The sequence below is a fragment of the Macaca thibetana genome, chromosome 17 (assembly GCF_024542745.1).
Source record: "Macaca thibetana thibetana isolate TM-01 chromosome 17, ASM2454274v1, whole genome shotgun sequence".
Lineage (NCBI taxonomy): Eukaryota > Metazoa > Chordata > Mammalia > Primates > Cercopithecidae > Macaca > Macaca thibetana.
In genome coordinates this window covers 39257359-39276283 of record NC_065594.1, presented here as the reverse complement: position 1 = coordinate 39276283, position 18925 = coordinate 39257359, and the positions used below count along the sequence as shown (strand labels likewise).

The window sequence follows — 18925 nt, the reverse complement described above, 5'->3', positions numbered from 1 at the left end:
AGTGCATCATAATCACCCTGCTGCCCAGTGGCTGGCTGGTTCTCCCAGAAAGTGGAGCCAAATCCAGGGCTCAGTGTTGATCTCTTCTGCTGGCATATTGCATACTCAGCAGTGTCTATGAGCAATCAGTCCTGGTGAGTAGAAGTCCATGTTGCTGAATGAACCTGGGTATAACTTTCATCCCTGCCACCATGGTCATTTGTTCCTGAGTTCACTAGAAAGGACAGGGGTGTCTGGGAAAAGAGTGACCAACATCTACAAAATGGGTCATTTCATCTGCCCAATAATTAAATTCTTTCTCTGCTGAGATTTTTTGTTTGGCAAGTATTAACATGGGACACAAATATATGGACATTCTATACCCTTTTGGAGAGATTCATCTATGTTCTTCCCAGACCTCCTAGTTATTAACTTTCCAATCTTGTTCCTTCCAAGTCCCTGACCATCAAGCCGAACTGTTATCCACTTACCATGAAATAATGTAGATCTCTAGCTACCTCTGATCATCTCTCTCCTTCCACAAAAAATGGAAAAAAAAAAGAGTAGTGCTCAAAGTACTGCCTCGAGAGAATTTCTCTCCACCACTTTTTTTTTCTCGTAATTTTTTTTAAATATTTTAAGTTGTAGGTTACATGTGCACAACGTGCAGGTTTGTTACATATGTATACATGTGCCGTGTTGGTGTGCTGCACGCATTAACTCGTCATTTACATTAGGTATTTCTCCTAATGCTATCCCTCCCCCATCTCCCACCCCCAACAGGCCCCAGTGTGTAATGTTCCCCAACCTGTGGTCCAAGTGTTCTCATTGTTCAATTCCCACCTATGAATGAGAACATGCAGTGTTTGGTTTTCTGTCCTTGCAACAGTTTGCTCAGAATGATGGTTTCCAACTTCATCCATGTCGCTACAAAGGACATGAACTCATCCTTTTTTATGGCTGCATAGTATTCCATGCCCACTACTATTTTTCAAAAATACCCCAGGAGTAGGGTTCCAAGTGCTGTCTCTGTACACTTTCTGGTGATGCCAGCACATTGCACAAAATCATCTGTAGAGTAGGCCCTATTTTGTCTTCCTTAGCCATCAGGTAATGAGAGAACTTCGCCAAGGCAATGGGTACAGACTGAAGGAGAAAGCAATGTGGCCAGAGGAGCAACCAAGGGCATCTGTACTACTTGCCTGTGCAACTTATGTAAGACTTCAAGATCTACTCAAACTTAGTCTCACATATACCACCTACACTTGATAGAATGCTGCTACACACGTGCTACAGCATATTATTGAATCACATAACAAATGTGATAGTTATAATACTTTGATGATGTCATGTGTAGGGCCTAATAGCAAGCCTGAAGTTGTTTCTCAAAATAGTTACCTGAAAAGGGTCACATAGCTTCACTCCAAAATTCTAAAGGTTAGTGATATGGTTCACATATTACAGTCTGCTACAGGCCCCATAGAGCATTTCTATCACTGCAAGTACCATCAGATGGATCTGTTGGGTTATATTGCTTAGTGGCGAGATCAGTGCTATGCCACTATCTTTGTTGTAAAAGAGTTTACACGCAGTAACTTTATTCTTCAATTTGGAAGGAATATGTCAATGTACCATGAGACTGCCTAGAAATTTAACAAAGTGAAAGGTCTCTATATTTGTTTGGGAACTAGGGGGGCTTAGTCATTTTCTATCCTCTATTTTGCATGTATTTTACCAAGATATCTCAAGTAGTTGCTACTTTCTGCTCACTAGTTCAATTAACTCAACATCATTAAATTAGTGGCGCAGCACAGTGTCTTATGGAATGAAGAGGTAATCAAGTTCCCTATGGACAAGATTGTAAGAGAATTGGAGAGGAATTTTAATCCTGAGGTAGGACGCTGAAGAGGTATTGCTGGCTTTGCTTATTAAAAGCAAACTGCTTCTGATGATGTCTATTAACAAGAATAGAGAAAAAAAAATCACTGTATCAGGGTTGAAATAGAACCAATAGAAATATACGTGTATATACACATGTATACATATATATACATATATATATGAGATTGATGGCAGGGAATTGGTTTATGGAATTGTAGAGGTTGGCTGGGCAAGTCTGAAATCCATAGGACAGCCTGTCAGGAAGGACAGGCTGGAACACTCAGGCATGGGTGCATGCTGCTATTCACAGGTGGAATTTCATCTTCTTCAGGGAAGCGTCAGCTCTGCTATTCAGACATTTCAACTGAGTGAATCAGCTGCTCCCAAAACACCTAGAATAATCTCCCTTACTTATCAACTGGTTATAGACTTTGATCAAATTTACAAAACACCTTTGTAGCACCACCTAGATTCACATTTGGGTGGGTAACCAGGAATTACAACCTATTCAAGTTCTATAGCAGGTACCAGGGGTATTGATATTTTCTCCAATAAATAAACCCCATCTAGAATAACAGTTGGAATAAGACTTATCACTTGGTTAAGTTTACAAAAATACTACTGTCGTTTTCTAAGATCCATCTACCCTCTGCAAAGGCCAAATAGGTGAGTTGAATTAGGATATGGTAGGAATCACCACTCCCATATCTTCAAGTCCTTGATACTGGCAGAGATCTGTAAAATCCCTCCAGGAATACAACATAGCTTTTAGTGTGTGATTTTTAGAACAGAGTCATCCTAGTGACGTCCACACAGCTTTTCCTACATAATAGCCCTCTCTCTATGGGCGAGGGAATCAGAGTGAGGGTTCTCCCAGTGGCTAAGTATGTCTCCTCCAACTAGAAATTTCTGACCTGAGAAAATAAACATTGAAGAGCTTTGGGGACTAACTGAGCCACATTGAGATGGATTCAAGCCAAAATTCCATTAATTACCTCATTTCCTTAAGTCCTTATTCTTATAGGTGGACCACTGAGATATTTTGAGTCTCCAACAATTAGTGTCTCTTCAGAACAGAAAAGTCTAATTAGTTCTCCTTTCCCAATTCACAGTCCCCCAGGTAAGTAACCACAGGTCCTTTTAAAGAAAGTAGAGAAAAAGATTTACAGTATAATTTCTGACAGAGTAGCAGGATTCTTCCTCAAAGAGACCCAGGCTTCTCTTCACTTAAGGGACTGTGTGGGCTGGGCCAATCCAGGAACAGATTGAGCAGATACAACTCTTTTTGTGGTGACTAGAGTTAGTCAACTGCTCACAAGACCTAGAGCTTTCCCACTTATTCAAATCAAGTAAAGTGTTAGTAGACTGCTTGTCTATCTTAGTCCTAGGGATACCATGATCAGTCAGTCAACACCAAAAATGTCCATGTCAAACCATTCTGATTTGACGTCAGAATGGTCAAATTTTAGCTCTGCTGTTCATTACAATAACATGCCTTCTTTGCCTCATCTAACGACCTGACCACCATCGAACCCTTGACCATTATCCCCATTAAATTTCCATTATCCCCACTGGCTTCAGAACAGACTCCCTGAATTCCTTTTACCCCTTCTGAATTCAGGGAGTTCATTTCAATGTATTTCCTACTCTCTTTTCTGACCTACAGAGAATAACTACCACTGAGCTCTTTAAACATGCTGGTGCACTCCTTACTAAGGTTTTCTCAGTCCCCTGGTATCTTAGTTCAGGCTGTTATAACAAATTACCATAGATTGTGTGGTTTAAACAACAAATATATATTTTGCACAGTTCTGGAAGTTGGAAGTTTAGATCACAGTGCCAGCATGGTCAGGTTCTGGTGAGGGCCCTCTTCCCAGCTGCAGGCAACTGGCTTCTCTTTGTGTCCTCACATGGCAGAAACAGAGCTAACTTGCTCTCTGGCCTCTTATAAGAGCACTAATCCCATTCAGGATAGTTTCACCCTCATAACCTAATTACCTTCTTAGTCCATGTTGTGGTGTTTAACAGAATATCACATATCAGGTAATTTACAAGAAAATAAAATTTATTTCTCACAAATCTGGAGGCTCAGAAGTCCAAAATCAAGGTGCCAGCATCTGGCAAGGGCCTTCTTGCTGCATCATCCCATAGCACAAAGCAGAAGGGAAAAAGAGCATGCCTGAGAGCAAGAGGGCAAGAGAGTGCCAAACTCCCTTTTATAACAACCCACTCTGGCTATATCTAACCCACTCCTGCAATAATGAGATATAATCCTTCAATGAGAACAGCCCTCATTTTCTAATTACCTCGTAATGGTCCCACTTTTTAATATCACAATGCAAGTAAATTTCAACATGAGTTTTGGAGGGAACATTCAAACAGCACCTCCCAAAGGCCCTACCTCTAACTACCATCACATTGGGATAGGGTTTTAACATATGAGCTTTGTGGGGACACATTCAGTCCATAACATTTGGTAAAACGGAGTGCCTTCTAGACTACCATCACCCAGGTAGATTTTTAAAGGATGGGTGAGTGAGCTTTTACAGTATACCCATGATATAGATATTCTTCCCCGTTTCACAGATGGGGAAATTGAGGGATGTGTTTAGTCAAAGCCATTCAATTAATCAATAGATTCAGAATTTGAACACTAATTCAGTTTAGCCCCAAATTCATACTTAATCTCTTACAGCACAAATTATTAGTTTACTCCAGTTATTCAGTGAAGATAAAATGGCGCTTAAGACCAGAGTCTACTGCATACCTTTTATAGGTTTTTATATAATAAACATTTTTATTACAGAATCTGAACTCAAACATTCCTGACAAATTCTTTGTTGTGCCAATAAAGTCATATGAATAAGATTCTTTTCAGATATTCATAGATACCTATTTGAACTAGGCAGAACTTGCCTATTAAAATCAATATGTTGGTGCATTTGATAGGCAATCAGATAAGCAGCACCTTGAACAGAACTCAGCCTAAAAGAGGTTTATTCCCACCTGTGCATGCTATATGCTAAACTCTCCCCTTTCTAGGGCCCAGCAGATAGCTTTCCCCTTGGTCCTCTGAAGGTATGCTGAAAAATCAACTCACAAAGGTGGATAGATTGTAGAAAAGGCATATGAATTCATTTAATGTGTATAAACAGAAGCCTTCAGAACAAAGACCTGAAGATTCAGGAGGAAGTTGTCCATTTTTTGCTGAGGTTCAACAACATATTGACAGCCATGTAGAAATATGATTAAGAAAAAAGGGCATAATCTAATGTTAATAGACTGAGCTGGGAAACCCAGCAAGACTTTTCTCTCTAGATTCTTCTTGGCCTCTTTGAGTACATGTTCCTTCCTTTTGTGTGGGGGCAGGACCGTTTCTGAAACGGGGGTCTTATGACCTACAAACAAGGTAGGTCAGAAAATTTATGACCAATCTTTATACAGAAAGGCAGAGGGAAAATTAGAGTAATATTTTTAGGTTTTATGGCTGGCATTGGGGCAAAGGGTTTTGTGTGTGTGTGTGTGTGTGTGTGTGTGTGTGTGTTGTTTTTTGTTGTTGTTGTTTTTGAGACAGTCATAGTCTGTCACCCAGGCTGGAGTGCAGTGGCGATCTTGGCTCACTGCAACCTCCGCTTCCTGGGTTCAAGTGATTCTCCTGCCTCAGGCTCTGGAGTAGCTGGGATTACAGGCACATGCCACCATGCCTGGCTAATTTTTGTATTTTTAGTAGAGATGGGGTTTCACCATGTTGGTCAGGCTGATCTCAAACTTCTGACCTTGTGATCTGCCTACCTCGGCCTCCCAAAGTGCTGGGATTACAGGTATGAACCAGCGCTCTGGCTAGGAGTTTTTCTATTTATGACCTGCCTTGAAGAGGGATTCTCGTTTCTATGATAAACCTTGGGGAAGAATGGGACTGAGAGACAGGAGGGAAGTAAAAGGTCAAGGAGAAATTTTGCTTCTGAGGCTGCTTCTAAGGGCTTCATTTTGGGATATTGTATTCTGAGTCCCAACACCTTCATACCCCCTGAACTTTTGCATGTTATTCTCTATTCTTATGCAACTATTCATTTTCTCTCCCTGAGAGGTTGCCTACCCATCCTTTAATACTTTAAGTAACACATCTCTCTTCTACTAGGTCCTATTGGACTCTCCTGAGTGAGAAATGACTTTCTTCCTTTAGGTGATACATTCTTATGGAGGTGGCAGCACCTCTGTATTAGTCAGTTTGCCTGCTGTAACAGAATAGCATAAACTGTATCGATTATAAACAAGAGAAATTTATTTCTCATCATTCTGGAAGTTGGGAATTCCAAGATCAAGGCTACAGGAGATCTGGTGTCTAATAGGGGCGTACTTCCTGGTTTACAGGCGGCCATTTTTTCATATCTTCACAGGGCAGAGACAAGGAAGAGCAAGAGCCAGCTCTCATGTCTCTTCTTAGAAGACTAAGATTCCCATTATGGGAGTTCCTCCTTCCTGACCTAATTGCCTCCCAAAGGCCCCACATCCTGGTATTATCACATTGGGGGTTAGGATTTCAACATATGAATTTGTGTGGGGAGGGGGACACAAATATTCAGTCCATAACAACCTCCAAAGTTTAGGGGGACAAAAATCTTATTTTTTGCAATAAAACACAAATAGACATACTAGAACATAAATATACAGTATATGTGTGGTAATAAATTTAAAGAAGGGGGATGACTGGGGGCAAAAGAGTCTTAAAAGGCTCATATAGGGGGTGGTAATGGGGAAAATAGATTAAGAAACGCTGCCCCAAGCTGATGTTGTGTCCGTACATGCCTGAATTTCGGTCCTTCTCATGCTTTATTGTATTTGTTCATTTGCATGTCTCCACCTCCCACTACACTTTAAGATGTTGAAGTCAAGATCCAGGTGTTGTTATAAATAGCCCTGCCTGAAACACAGTAGATGCTTAAATACATGTTGAATAAATGAATGAATACATCATATGAAAGACTATTTGCAAACTTAGGATGAGATCTTTGTCTTTCTGGAAAAACAATTCCTATCCTACACTCATCTCCATTTAGAAAGGAGTCATTTCAGGTCCTGGAAGCCTCCCACAGTCAGCCCCAAAATTCCTCTTTCGCTTTCTCACAGGATGTTTAGTGGAAGAAAGCAGCTGGGAGAGGAGAATCCTCATGAAATTAGCATTCCTGAGTACCTTATGCATATGGAGAGTTCCCAGGGAAAGCATTAGGACTAATCACTTTACTCTTTTCTTCTCCCCACCCTTTACAGGTATTAATTTGGGTTATTTTAGGAGAGAACTGCTTGTAAATATAGTTATCCACGTCATCACTAACAACAGCACAGGGCTCCATCCTAAATTACTTTCCAGGTGAAAAATAGCTGAGGTCCAAAGTTAGGTCCCCTAACTACCCTAACTGATAGAATGTATCTAAGAAGAAAAAAAGCAGAAACATAGCTATCAAATTGGATTTTCTGTGTCCCAAAGGTAGTGTTATTTTTGACAGGGTTCAATACAAAATACTTCCACAAATGAAAATGTATGATTCCTAGCATTGCCTCTACCCAGTCTGAGGGAGGGCAACACCAAAAAAGCCACCGGGTGCTCATTAAAGGCTGCCCTTAGAAAATAAGAAACCGTTCTCCACCAGCCCACAGCAAATAGAAAGACCAAGCAATGTCTTCAAGGGTTTCAGAACGAGCAGTTACCCAGCCAGCCAGCAGCAACCACCTCTCAAATGGGAATGTGCATTTGGCCTCCAATAAAGAGATCTGTGTACTTGATGCAGCAAATTATATTAGAGTAGAAACGCAGCTCTGGTTGTGGCTGTTTTTCTTCCTTAGAAAAGCCAGGCTGGGAATGTGTAGGTGTAAAGCAATTAACCTTTTAATACAAACATGGAGATTGGAGCTAGCACCGACCCAGGAAAGAGCTAAATCCATTCCCTTGCCAAGATGAGAAGAGCCACTGAAGCATCCCTAGCAACTCTGTCCACATAAAGGAAGAGCCTCTCAGGGAACACTGGGGTGTCGCATCACAATCAGCCGGCTCAATCTCAGTTCCCACACACTCCCACAGAGCTCAGGGCATGCAGGTGACATTTACAGGCTGAAATAGGAGCACAGGTGAGAGATTAATCAGTTCCGGGGCAGGGCTGTGGTGTGACAAAACCATGGCCCCTCTGGATTGAAAAGGGAAGTGAAAATATTAAAGTAAGTTGACCAAATGAGGCATGGTTAATAGAAAAGATTTATTCCTCTGCTTATTCAATTTCTATATACCAGAGACTTGGTGTTAGGAATATAATAGCAGAGGAATAAACACATGATGTTGCCATCAGGGGATTTAAAGTCTAGGTGTAGAAATAGAAAACAAACAATTAAATTGATAAACAAGGTTATTTTGGATCAAGGAGAAACCAATAAAGAAAGCAAGGTGCTATGATCAAGAATGAGGCCTGCATCCATACACAGCTCTGCTCGTGAGTTGCTTCCATCCTGAGTTTCAAGCTGTTAGCAGGCAGGGGGCCTAAGTTATCTTTTCTCGTGACCTGATTTCCTTTGGGAAGGGATCTTTGAGAACACGTTTTCCCTGTGGTAACTAGGGGAAAGAAGTAAACGTGGGAGACAGGGAGGTGTATGTTTTCTGCGAGAGCCCAGAAACTGACCACCGAACCGTAAGGCTCGGTGACCGCTCTGCCACTTACTACCTCTGTGACATTGAATATTTTATAAAATCCAGATTTCTTAAGATATGGTGTTATTGATATCTGTCATAGAGTTGTTTTGAAGGTAAATATATGTAAAAAAATGTCCACCACAGTATCAGTCCTGGAGCAGGGCTCTTGTGTGCCAAGCATGGCCCCTCTGGATTGAAAAGGGAAGTGAAAATATTAAAGTTGCCCAAATGAGTCACAGATAATAGAAAAGATTTGTTTGTACATAGAATCTTAGCTTCTTAGCAGCAATGTGAGTGGCACTGCTTGTGTGCCACATTAGAAGAGGGAGATTCAGAGTGAGGGAGGGGCACGGAGCCCTTCCACGTGGAACCAGTGTGGCTGTGATTCAGAGTAATCAAGGCATGCAGCACTGTGAGCAGCTGGAACACCACCCTGGGCACAGCCAGCGCTGTTGTGGCCACCCTGGGACTCCACTGACAGCTATGCCCAGAGAACAGCACCTAGGGAGTGAAGGAAATGACAAGAGGGAGGGCTGCCATGAGCTTCTGTTAAACAGCACCTCTCCTTCCAACCGTGTACCTGTCAGGGCTGTGATTTTGACAGGAGGGTGCTCATACTATAAAGAGGCAAAACACAGGAAAGAAATTTTAATTTAACACAAAATTACCATTTGCTATGGTTGTGTCCCCCAAAGTTCATGTGTTAGAGACTTAATCCTCAATCCCCAATACTTAATCCCTCAACAGTGTTGAGAGGTAGGAACTTTAAGAGGAGACTGCATCACAAGGGATCTGCCCTTAGAATAAATTAATGCTACTACCACAGGAGTGGGTTTTTTTTAACCACAAGAGTGGGTTTGTTCTAAAAGCAGGTTCAGACCGGGCAAGGTGACTCATACTTGTAATCCTGGCACTTTGGGAGGCTAAGGCAGGCAAATCACTTGAGGTCAGGAGTTTCAGACCAAACTGGCAAACATAGTGAAGCCCCATCTCTACTAAAAATATAAAAATTAGCCAGGCGTGGTAGTGCACGCCTGTAATCCTAGCTTCTCGGGAGGCTGAGGCAGGAGAATCACTTGAAACCAGGAGGTGGAGGTTGCAGTGAACCTAGATCACGCCACTGCACTCCAGCCTGGGTGACAGAGTGAGACTCAGACTAAAAAAAATAAAATAAAGTAACAAAAAATAAATAAAAGCAGGTTCAACCCCCTCTTGACCTCTCTCACCTTCTCTCACCCTCCCTCACCCCTGTGATGGCTTTTTCCATGTTATGACACAGCGAGAAGACCCTCACCAGATGCCGGCTGGCTCCTCAGTCTTGGACTTCCCAGCCTCCAGAACTGTGAGAAATAAATGTATTTTCTTTATAAAGTACCCAGTGTCTGTTATTCTGTTATATCAGCACAAAACAAACTAAGATGCCAGTATTATGTGCCTGGCCAGTATTAGTCACTGTCGTAGACTTTTTTGTACGTATATTAACTTTCAAAACAACCCTGTGATAGACATCAATAGCTCCATATTTTAGATAAGAAATCTGGGATTCATAAAATCACCCAGGATCACAGAGCTATTAAGTGGCAGGGCAAATATTCAAACTGAAGCTTTCTGCCTTCAACACTAGGGTGTGAAAGAGTCTGAAAGTGTTTTTAAAAGTAGTAACACAACATCATTAGAAGTTCTCCTTTATTTAAGACCCATGTTTCCAGCCTCCGTCAGCTCTCAACTTATACCTTAAACATTCAAAAATTAAACAATAATGATTTGTTTATTATTTTTTCTCCCTCACTCCCTGGTCTCTCTCCTCTCCCCAGCATTCAATGAGGATCAAGGCATTGGTCTGAGTTCACTTTCCATTGTAATTGCCTTTCACAGAATAGATGGTTATAAAACGTAGCAGATAGATGTGCATGTTTTCTGGTCTGGCTCTATCTATCAAGAAGCCACTTCTCACCATGTGGCCACTGGACTCAGCCTACAAAGGGTATGCAATTACTTTTACCTTCCATGAGATCCAAAGGTCCCTACATGGGTAAAATCTAAATAAAAATTTCTCTATTTGTCTTGTTTCCTCAATCTTTTCTGATTTTTTTTTTTTAACACTTGGTTGTTTGCTCGGTATCTAAAGTACCCCATGCCATTTCTGTGTTAATACCTTTAAGGTCTGAACTTGAGCTTAAGGATGCCATTAAGAATGCACTTCTTGCTACAATCGTATTTTATATTCCCCTAACAAGTCTGAAGTTTTGAATACAAAGGATTATAGACATTACCAAGTTATTTTTAAAGATTGCATTTATATTATTCCCAATATTTTTGCCAGAAACACATCTTACAATGCAGAGAAACTGGAGATTATATTAAGACAGTTATTACAAAAAAGGCTGAATGTTACATAAAAGGAAAATGTCAATTTGCAGTTGATTTTTCGTAGTTGCATCATGTTTCTACACTTGATGCCTGATACTTAAAATGTATTCCCTTGCTCCTGTGTAATAGATTTATGGATGATGGTGATGATAAGCATCATAAACATCAGATAAATTACTGAATACCAGAGGGATAAAAAATTGTTGGTTAAGAATTAGTATATACAGCACAATTCACAATACCAAAGACATGGAATCAACCCAAATGCCCATCAATGATAGACTGGATAAAAAAAAAAATGTGGTACATACACACCATGGAATACTATGTAGCCATAAAAAAGGAATAAGATCATGTCCTTAGCAGGGACATGGATGGAGCTGGAAGCCATAATCCTCAGCAAACCAGTGCAGGAACAGAAAACCAAACACTGCATATTCTCACTTACAAGTGAGAGCTGAACCATGAGAACACATGAACACTGGGAGGGGAACAACACACTGGGGCCTGTCAGGTGGGCAGGGGAGGGTGAACATCATGATAAATTGCTAATGCATGTAAGGCTTAATACCTGGGTGACGGGTTGATGAGTGCAGCAAACCACCACAGCACATGTTTACCTATGTAACAAACCTGCATGTCCTTCACATGTATCCTGGAACTTAAACTTAAATTTTTTAAAAACAGAATTAATATAAAGACATAAGAACAGGGCAAATCCTCCGTCTTCAGGAGAATATGTTGAACCAACATACCAGATCATCACCAGTAAACACCTATTTGTCACAAGAGACTCATCCTGAAATTAGCAATGTTTGCTTTTCTTTAAATACTTGAAAATCATTTCAAAAGTCTGAGTGGATTAGTAGCAGTTAGTGCATTTGCAAAAAGTTCTTAGAAGGAAAGATAATATAAACAGAATTGACTCAGGAGTTGAACAAAAGCAATAAAAGCTTTTCTGGAAAAGTCAGTCATGTGCCATCTCCAGAAATGTTTTACATGTCTCAATGTGAGCATGCCCCGGAAGCTGATGCATTGAGGCAAAATGTATGCAAACAACCCAAAGTCTATATTTTGGGACAGTTAACTCATACACTGGGCAGCCAGTGGCCACAAGACTCAGAACCTGACTCCAGCTGACATTCAAGGCAATCACTTAGCTCCTCTCTCGCCTTCATCTCTCATGTGCAACCCTAAGGAATTTCAGGCCTACCTTAGTCCATTAACTTCCTTACCTCCTGCTTCCTTAGTCATGGATGTAGAATTAGGCAGAAGTCCCTACAGTATATACAGATACATATGTATATATGTGTGTGTGTGTTTATATATATATGTATATCCATGCAAAATACATTTTATAAATGCTTATGTTTTAGAAGTGATACCTATAAATATGTAAGTATAGATATATATACTAAAAGTATATTTTAGTATTTAGTTAACATGTGCATAATTATAATAGATTGAGTTTAAAAAGCAGCTAATACCTGTCATGTTCTTTTCAGAATGTCAGGTATTAGTAAAGTCAGCAGTTCTGCGAACATGCTGTTTCTGCTGTTAGTTTTATGGCTACTTTACCTGCAGAAAAGTGGCTGGCACAAAGTGAAAGCTCAAGAAACACTAGATCAAAAGGAATGGCATAGGGGAAACACTAGACTTGCAGATAGAATGTCTACATTCAAGTTTGAACTAATTCCCTTCAAATCTTTCCGAACTGTAAAATGGGAATAATATTCCCTCACTTGGCTCTACTTTCCCCATAGAGATCTCCATGATAGTAATAGTAACAGTTTCAGTAACAGTAATTATATCTGTACAACTGGCTTCAGTAGAAGGAACAGTAGTAATAAGTGGAAATTATTTTTACTATAAACATTATATTGGAATGGATTCATTGATTCATTCATTCCATTGTACCAGGAAAGACATAATTGGCTAAATACACAGAGAGAAGACAGAATTACTATCCCAGGTAGGGAGGGTCATCACCTAGCTGGGGAAAAACATATTGCATGACAATGGGATAAATGTTTGTACGTATGGATTTACCTGAATGTTTTCTCTTCGTTTCTTGTCAATGTAAAATGTTCCACCATAATTTTCTGGGAAATAAAACTAGCCTTTTCAACGTATCCCTTTTTCTTACTATCTAAACTGGAACAAGTTTCTTTTCTTGGATAACTATTACTTCCTCTCTTATTAACCTAGGTCTTCTTTTTAACAAACTTTTCATTGATTCACTTGGTATGTACCAAACACTTTGCTAAAGCTCAGATTTCAAAGATAAAAGAGTCCTACTTTCAAGCAAAGATTTTTCCCCATTTTCGGGAAAGCAATAAAAAAATCCAAAGTGACCACTTTGAAGATAGTTATAAGCTCACTTTGTGAATGAAGTCTCAGTATCGAGGGTAAAGTGCTAGGGTATCTAAGACTTACCTTCAAATAGTATAGCAAAAAAACATGTATTTATGCATAGTGAGAGAAAGCAAAGAAAATTTATAACAGTTGAATGCAACAAATATAAGTTCATTGTTTTATTACTTCAAATTTTCTGTATGTTTGAAATATTTTCTTATAAAAAGTGGAGGAAATGAACAAAAGATTCAATAGAGTCAGATTACTTTGGGTTACAGTCTGGTTCCAGAACTGTCCAGCAGTATGAGCTGGACCTCATATGAGTTATTAACCTCCCAAGATCTCAGTCTTCTCATTGTTAAATGAGATTTTACATGCAGTGGGTTCTTCTGCACATTAAATTAGATAATTCATGTAAAACATGTAACACAGTCCTGATGCTTAAAATAATAAAACAAATATTAACTACTATTATTTTATTTGTAAAAGAATACTTCAGCCAGGCATGGTGGCTCACGCCTGTAACCCCAGCACTTTGGGAGGCTGAGGCAGGTGGCTCACAAAGTCAGCCTGGCCAAGATGGTGAAACCCTGTCTCTACTAAAAATACAAAAGTTAGCCACGGTGGTGGCGGGCACCTGTGGTCCCAGCTACTCGGGGGACTGAGGCAGGAGAATTGCTTGAACCCAGGAGGCAGAGGTTGCCATGAGCTGAGATCATGCCACTGCACTCTAGCCTGGGTGACAGAACAAGACTCCATCTCAAAAAAAAAAAAATCTGTGAAATGATGTGGAATTTAAAATATGGAGATCAGGAAGATGGCGTTTCCAGGAATAGTAGAAAGTGTATTTCCCGAGAGGTAGGCAAGCTTTGGAGCAGCATGGCTCTGAGGGTATATACCAATCTCTGGTGGTTTTAATCCAGAGTTCTAATGGGTCCCATGACTGGGGAGGACAAGAGACCAAGCTTGGGGCTTAGAGAGTACAAAATTTTAGATCAGAGACAACTGAGTGAAGCTGGGGCTTTTGTAAAGCAACATCATCAATAAGCAATCTAAAGAAAAGCCCTGTTGGACAATGGGAGATAGGGAAGATTCTTGCTTATATCCACCTACCTAGTGAGTCAAGTGAGGCTCTGGGTGGAGCCCATATTCACAGGCATTTAGAACCAGAAGTTTTATTTCTGTGTAGTTGAAAGTCTATTTGAAAACGAACTCAAGTCAGTAGCATCCTCTAGCATCTGGCAGAAGCAAACACAATCCTAAGGAAGGGAAGGCACATTAAGTCCAAACTTCAAAAAACTCCTAGATTCCATGGAACATAAATTCACAATCAAAACTAATAAAATACCTAAGGACCAAGGAAACATGGACAAAAGTCAACCACAACAACCAGCTACAGAATCAGACTCACAAAACTTGTTAAAATAAATTTAATAAGCTTGTTAAAATAAATTCAATACATTTTAAGAATTAGAGGTATTAAAAGTATGACAATGGAACAAGATACTACAGAAATACCCAGACTTTTGAAAGAACACAAAGTTTTACTGCTAGAAGTGAAAATCTAAAAAATGAAAAATACTACAAATTAAGATGCAGCATAAAAACTAATGAATTGAAACAGATCTGAAAAAAATTACCCAAAACTTAATATAGACAACCAAAGAAGTAGAAAGTATAAAATTTCAGATGGAAAGAATAAAAGGAGTGGATATTGGCAATATTCAAAGAGAAAATGACTGGAAAGTTCCCATAATTAATAAGATGAATCCTTAGACTCAGAAACAATGTATTGTAAGCAAAAATAAGAAATAAATCTACATTATATTGTAACTGCAGAACATCAGAGACAACAAGACTATCATTTAAAATTTCAACAATGGAAGCCAACGAGAGTGGAATTATATATTTAATGCTAGATGAAAATAACAAAGAATTATAATAAGAAAACTATACAGCTCTTATAGATTCATAACTAAAAATAAAATAATTAAGGTAAGAAAACTTTTTCAAAAAAGTCAGATGAGAAAAAAATTGGGAGTATTTATGCCAACAGAAACACCAAGAAATTTCCAAAAGAGTAATACTGCATGGCATCTACACCTATGGTTTTGAGAAGCCTTCGTTATCCAGCAGCAAATCATTCTACCTTGTATGAAGGGTTATGATGTGATCACTCAAGCCCAATCTGGGACTGGGAAAATGGCCACATTTGCCATATCGACTCTGCAGCAGATTGAATTAGATCTAAAGGACACCAAGGACAGCTGGGCCTTGGTCCTAGCACCTGCTCGAGAATCGGCTCAGCAGATACAGAAGGCGGTCATGACACTAGGAGACTACATGGGTGCCTCCTGTCATGCCTGTATTGAGGGTACCAACATGTGTGCTGAGGTGTAGAAACAGCAGATGGAAGCTCCCCATACCATCGTGGGTACCCCTGGCCATGTGTTTGTATGCTTCACTGGAGATACCTGTCTCCCAAATACATCAAGATGCTTGTGCTGGATGAAGCTGATGAAATGTTAAGACATGGATTCAAGGACCAGATCTATGACATATTCGAAAAGCTCAACAGCAGCACCCAGGTTGTTTTGCCCTCAGCTACAGTGTCTTCTGATGTGCTTGAGGTGACCAAGAAGTTCATGAGGGACCCGATTCGGATTCTTGTTAAGGAAGAGTTGACCTTGAAGGGTATCTGCCCATTCTACGTCAACATGGAACGAGAGGTAGAAGCTGGACATACTGTGTGACTTGTATATAAACCCTGACTACCACCCAGGCAGTCATCTTCATCAACACCCAAAGGAAGATAGACTGGCTCACTGAGAAGATGCACACTCGAGATTTCACTGTCTCTGCCATGCGTGGAGATATGGACCAAAAGGAACGTGATGTGATCAGAGGGAGTTTCATTCTGGCTCCCGCGGAGTATTGATTACCACTGACCTGGGCCGGGAGATATTGATATGCAACAGCTTTCTTTAGTCATTAAATGTGACCTTCCCACAAACAGGGAAAACTATATCCACAGAAGCAGTTGAGGTAGATGGTTTGACCGTAAGGATGTGGCTATTAACATGGTGACAGAAGAAGACAAGAGGACTCTGAGGCATCGGGACCTTCTACAACACCTCCATTGAGGAAATGCCCCTCAATGTGGCTGACCTCATCTTGGGGGCTGTCCTGCTATCTAGCCCCAGCCAGCATTCAATCTTGGGGACTGAGGAACAGCAGGAGGGTGTAAGGAAGGGAGCCAAGGAATGGACATCTTGTCATTTTTTCTTTAAATGTCACTTTTTGAGGCAAAAGAAAAAAGTTTTAAAACATTAAACACATAAATTTATAACCATGTTTATGGGCAAAAATAAACAATATTATAAAAATTAATCTTTCCAATATATTCTGTAGATTCAGTGCAATTGCAGTAAAAGTCTACCAGTGTATTTTCTGAAATTTGCAAATGTGATTCTGAAATTTAAATATAAATAAAATTTCTATAAATTTTATCTAAAATTTATATAGAAGATCAATGATCTAAGACTATCTAAAACACTCCTAACAGAAAAAAAAATTGAAATGTTTGTCCCCCCGGATATTTATTTAGTATAAACCTGTAGTAATTTAGTCACCATGATACTGACACAGGAAACAAACTAATGAAACTGAATAGAGAGCCCAGAAATAAGCCATGTGTATGTTAATACCTGATACAAAACAGTGCTACCCACTACAGCTAATGAGGAAAGAATGGACTGAAAAACAAATGATTGCAACTCATATGGGGAGAAAAATTGATTCAAATACCCACTTTACTAGTCACAAAAATCAATTACAGGTGGATCAAGAACTTAAACATAAAAGGTACAACTTTTAGGAAAAAATATCAGGGGATATCTTATGGCTTCAGTGTAAGGTAGAATTTTGCTTAAAAGGCTCAAAAACTGCAAACTAAAGAAAAAGAAGAGTGAATCAAACTGCATTTATAAGAATTTCATTCCAAAAAGCTGACAACTCACAGACACACACACACACACACACACATATCTCCCAAAAAGGCAGTGAAAAACAAGCCACAGAGTATAAGATACTTGCAACATCTGTAATTGTTAAAAGCTTAGTATCCAGAATATATACAGAATGCCCATAAATTACTAAGAATAAGACAAATTACCCTATATTTAAAAATGGTCAAAATATATTAGCAGGCATATCAGAAAAGGAAGCACAAGTGGCCATTAAACATGTAAAAGAAATTCACACTTTATTAATCAAGAAAAAGCAAAGTAAAACCACAATAGTACATCATTTTATTCTAATGAAATTGATAAAAATGTAAACGCATTGGCTAAGATGTAAAACAAAAGAAACTTGAAGACATTATTAGCTCAAGTTTAGGTCAATACAATTTGTAAAATATTTTGGCATTATCTTTTAAAGTTGAATATATGCATGCCTCATGATTATGCCATTTTATTTGCATATGAATCTTAGAGAAGCTGTTATATATGTTCACCAAGATATACCTAAAAATGTTCATAAGAATATTATTTGCAATACCAAAAAACTGAAACACAACTGTACAAGAGTAGAATGAAACAATGAATTGTTACATTTATGCAACAGTATATGACACAGCAGTAAAAGTAAATAAACCACACCTACATTCATCAATATAGGTGAATCTCAAAAGTTATGTTGAGGGAAGAAAGCTAAACATAAGAATATATATAGTGTGATTCCATTTACACACGGGTCAAAAGTATAATCAGACTATTACTCAGGAAATCATACCTATGTTGTAAATGCATTTTTAAAAAGCAAGCCAAGATATTAGCAAAATTGCAGAATAGGAAGCTCTAAACTTTCCTTTTCCCCATAGACACATCAATTTTAAAGCAATACATGGATCAATTCCCATTGTGAGAAATCAAGAAGCTAGTTGACACTACAGCGAGCTTCAGATTAGAACAAGCAAAAGAAAGAATCACCAAACTAAAAGATGGGTCATTTAATATTATCTAGTCAGAGAAGCAAAAGAGCTTGAGGGACTTAAAGGACATCATCAACTGGACCATAAAAAGTACAGGAGTTTCAGAAAGAGAAAAGAGAACGAACCAGAAGCTTATTCAAATGAAATAATGACTGAAGACAACCCAAATCTTAAGAAATTGATCTAGATTTATGAAGTACAAAATATCCAAAATGAGATAAATCTAAAAGAAATCCACCCCAGAACATGTTATAATTGAATTACCAAAAGTCAAACACAAAGAATTTTGAAGGAAGCAATAGAAAAGCAACTTTTACATCCATGAGAACCTTCAAAAGAATATCAACAAACTTTTCAGCAGAAACCTTGCAGCCCATGAGACAGTGGAATGATATACTTAAAATGCTTGGAAAAATCCTGCCAATCAAAAAGAATATACCTGGCAAAACTATCCTTTAAAAATGAAAGAGATATAAAGACTTTGCCAGACAAACAAAAGCTGAGGAAGTGTATCACCACTAGACCAGCCTTATAACTAGAAACACAATAGCAAAAGAACGTGTAAAACACATTGGTAAAAGCAAATATATAAACCTATACAGAATCCTATATTACTGTAACAGTAGTGAATACGTCCCTTTAAAAAAAAAAAAAAAAAAAGACAGAGTTTT

The 18925-nt window shown here is 39.0% G+C and overlaps 1 pseudogene; it reads left to right on the top strand.

Moving 5' to 3' along the window:
- The first annotated feature begins 1092 nt into the window (after window positions 1-1092).
- LOC126940262 (eukaryotic initiation factor 4A-I-like) lies at window positions 1093-17232 on the top strand (annotated as a pseudogene).
- The last annotated feature ends 1693 nt before the right edge of the window (window positions 17233-18925 follow it).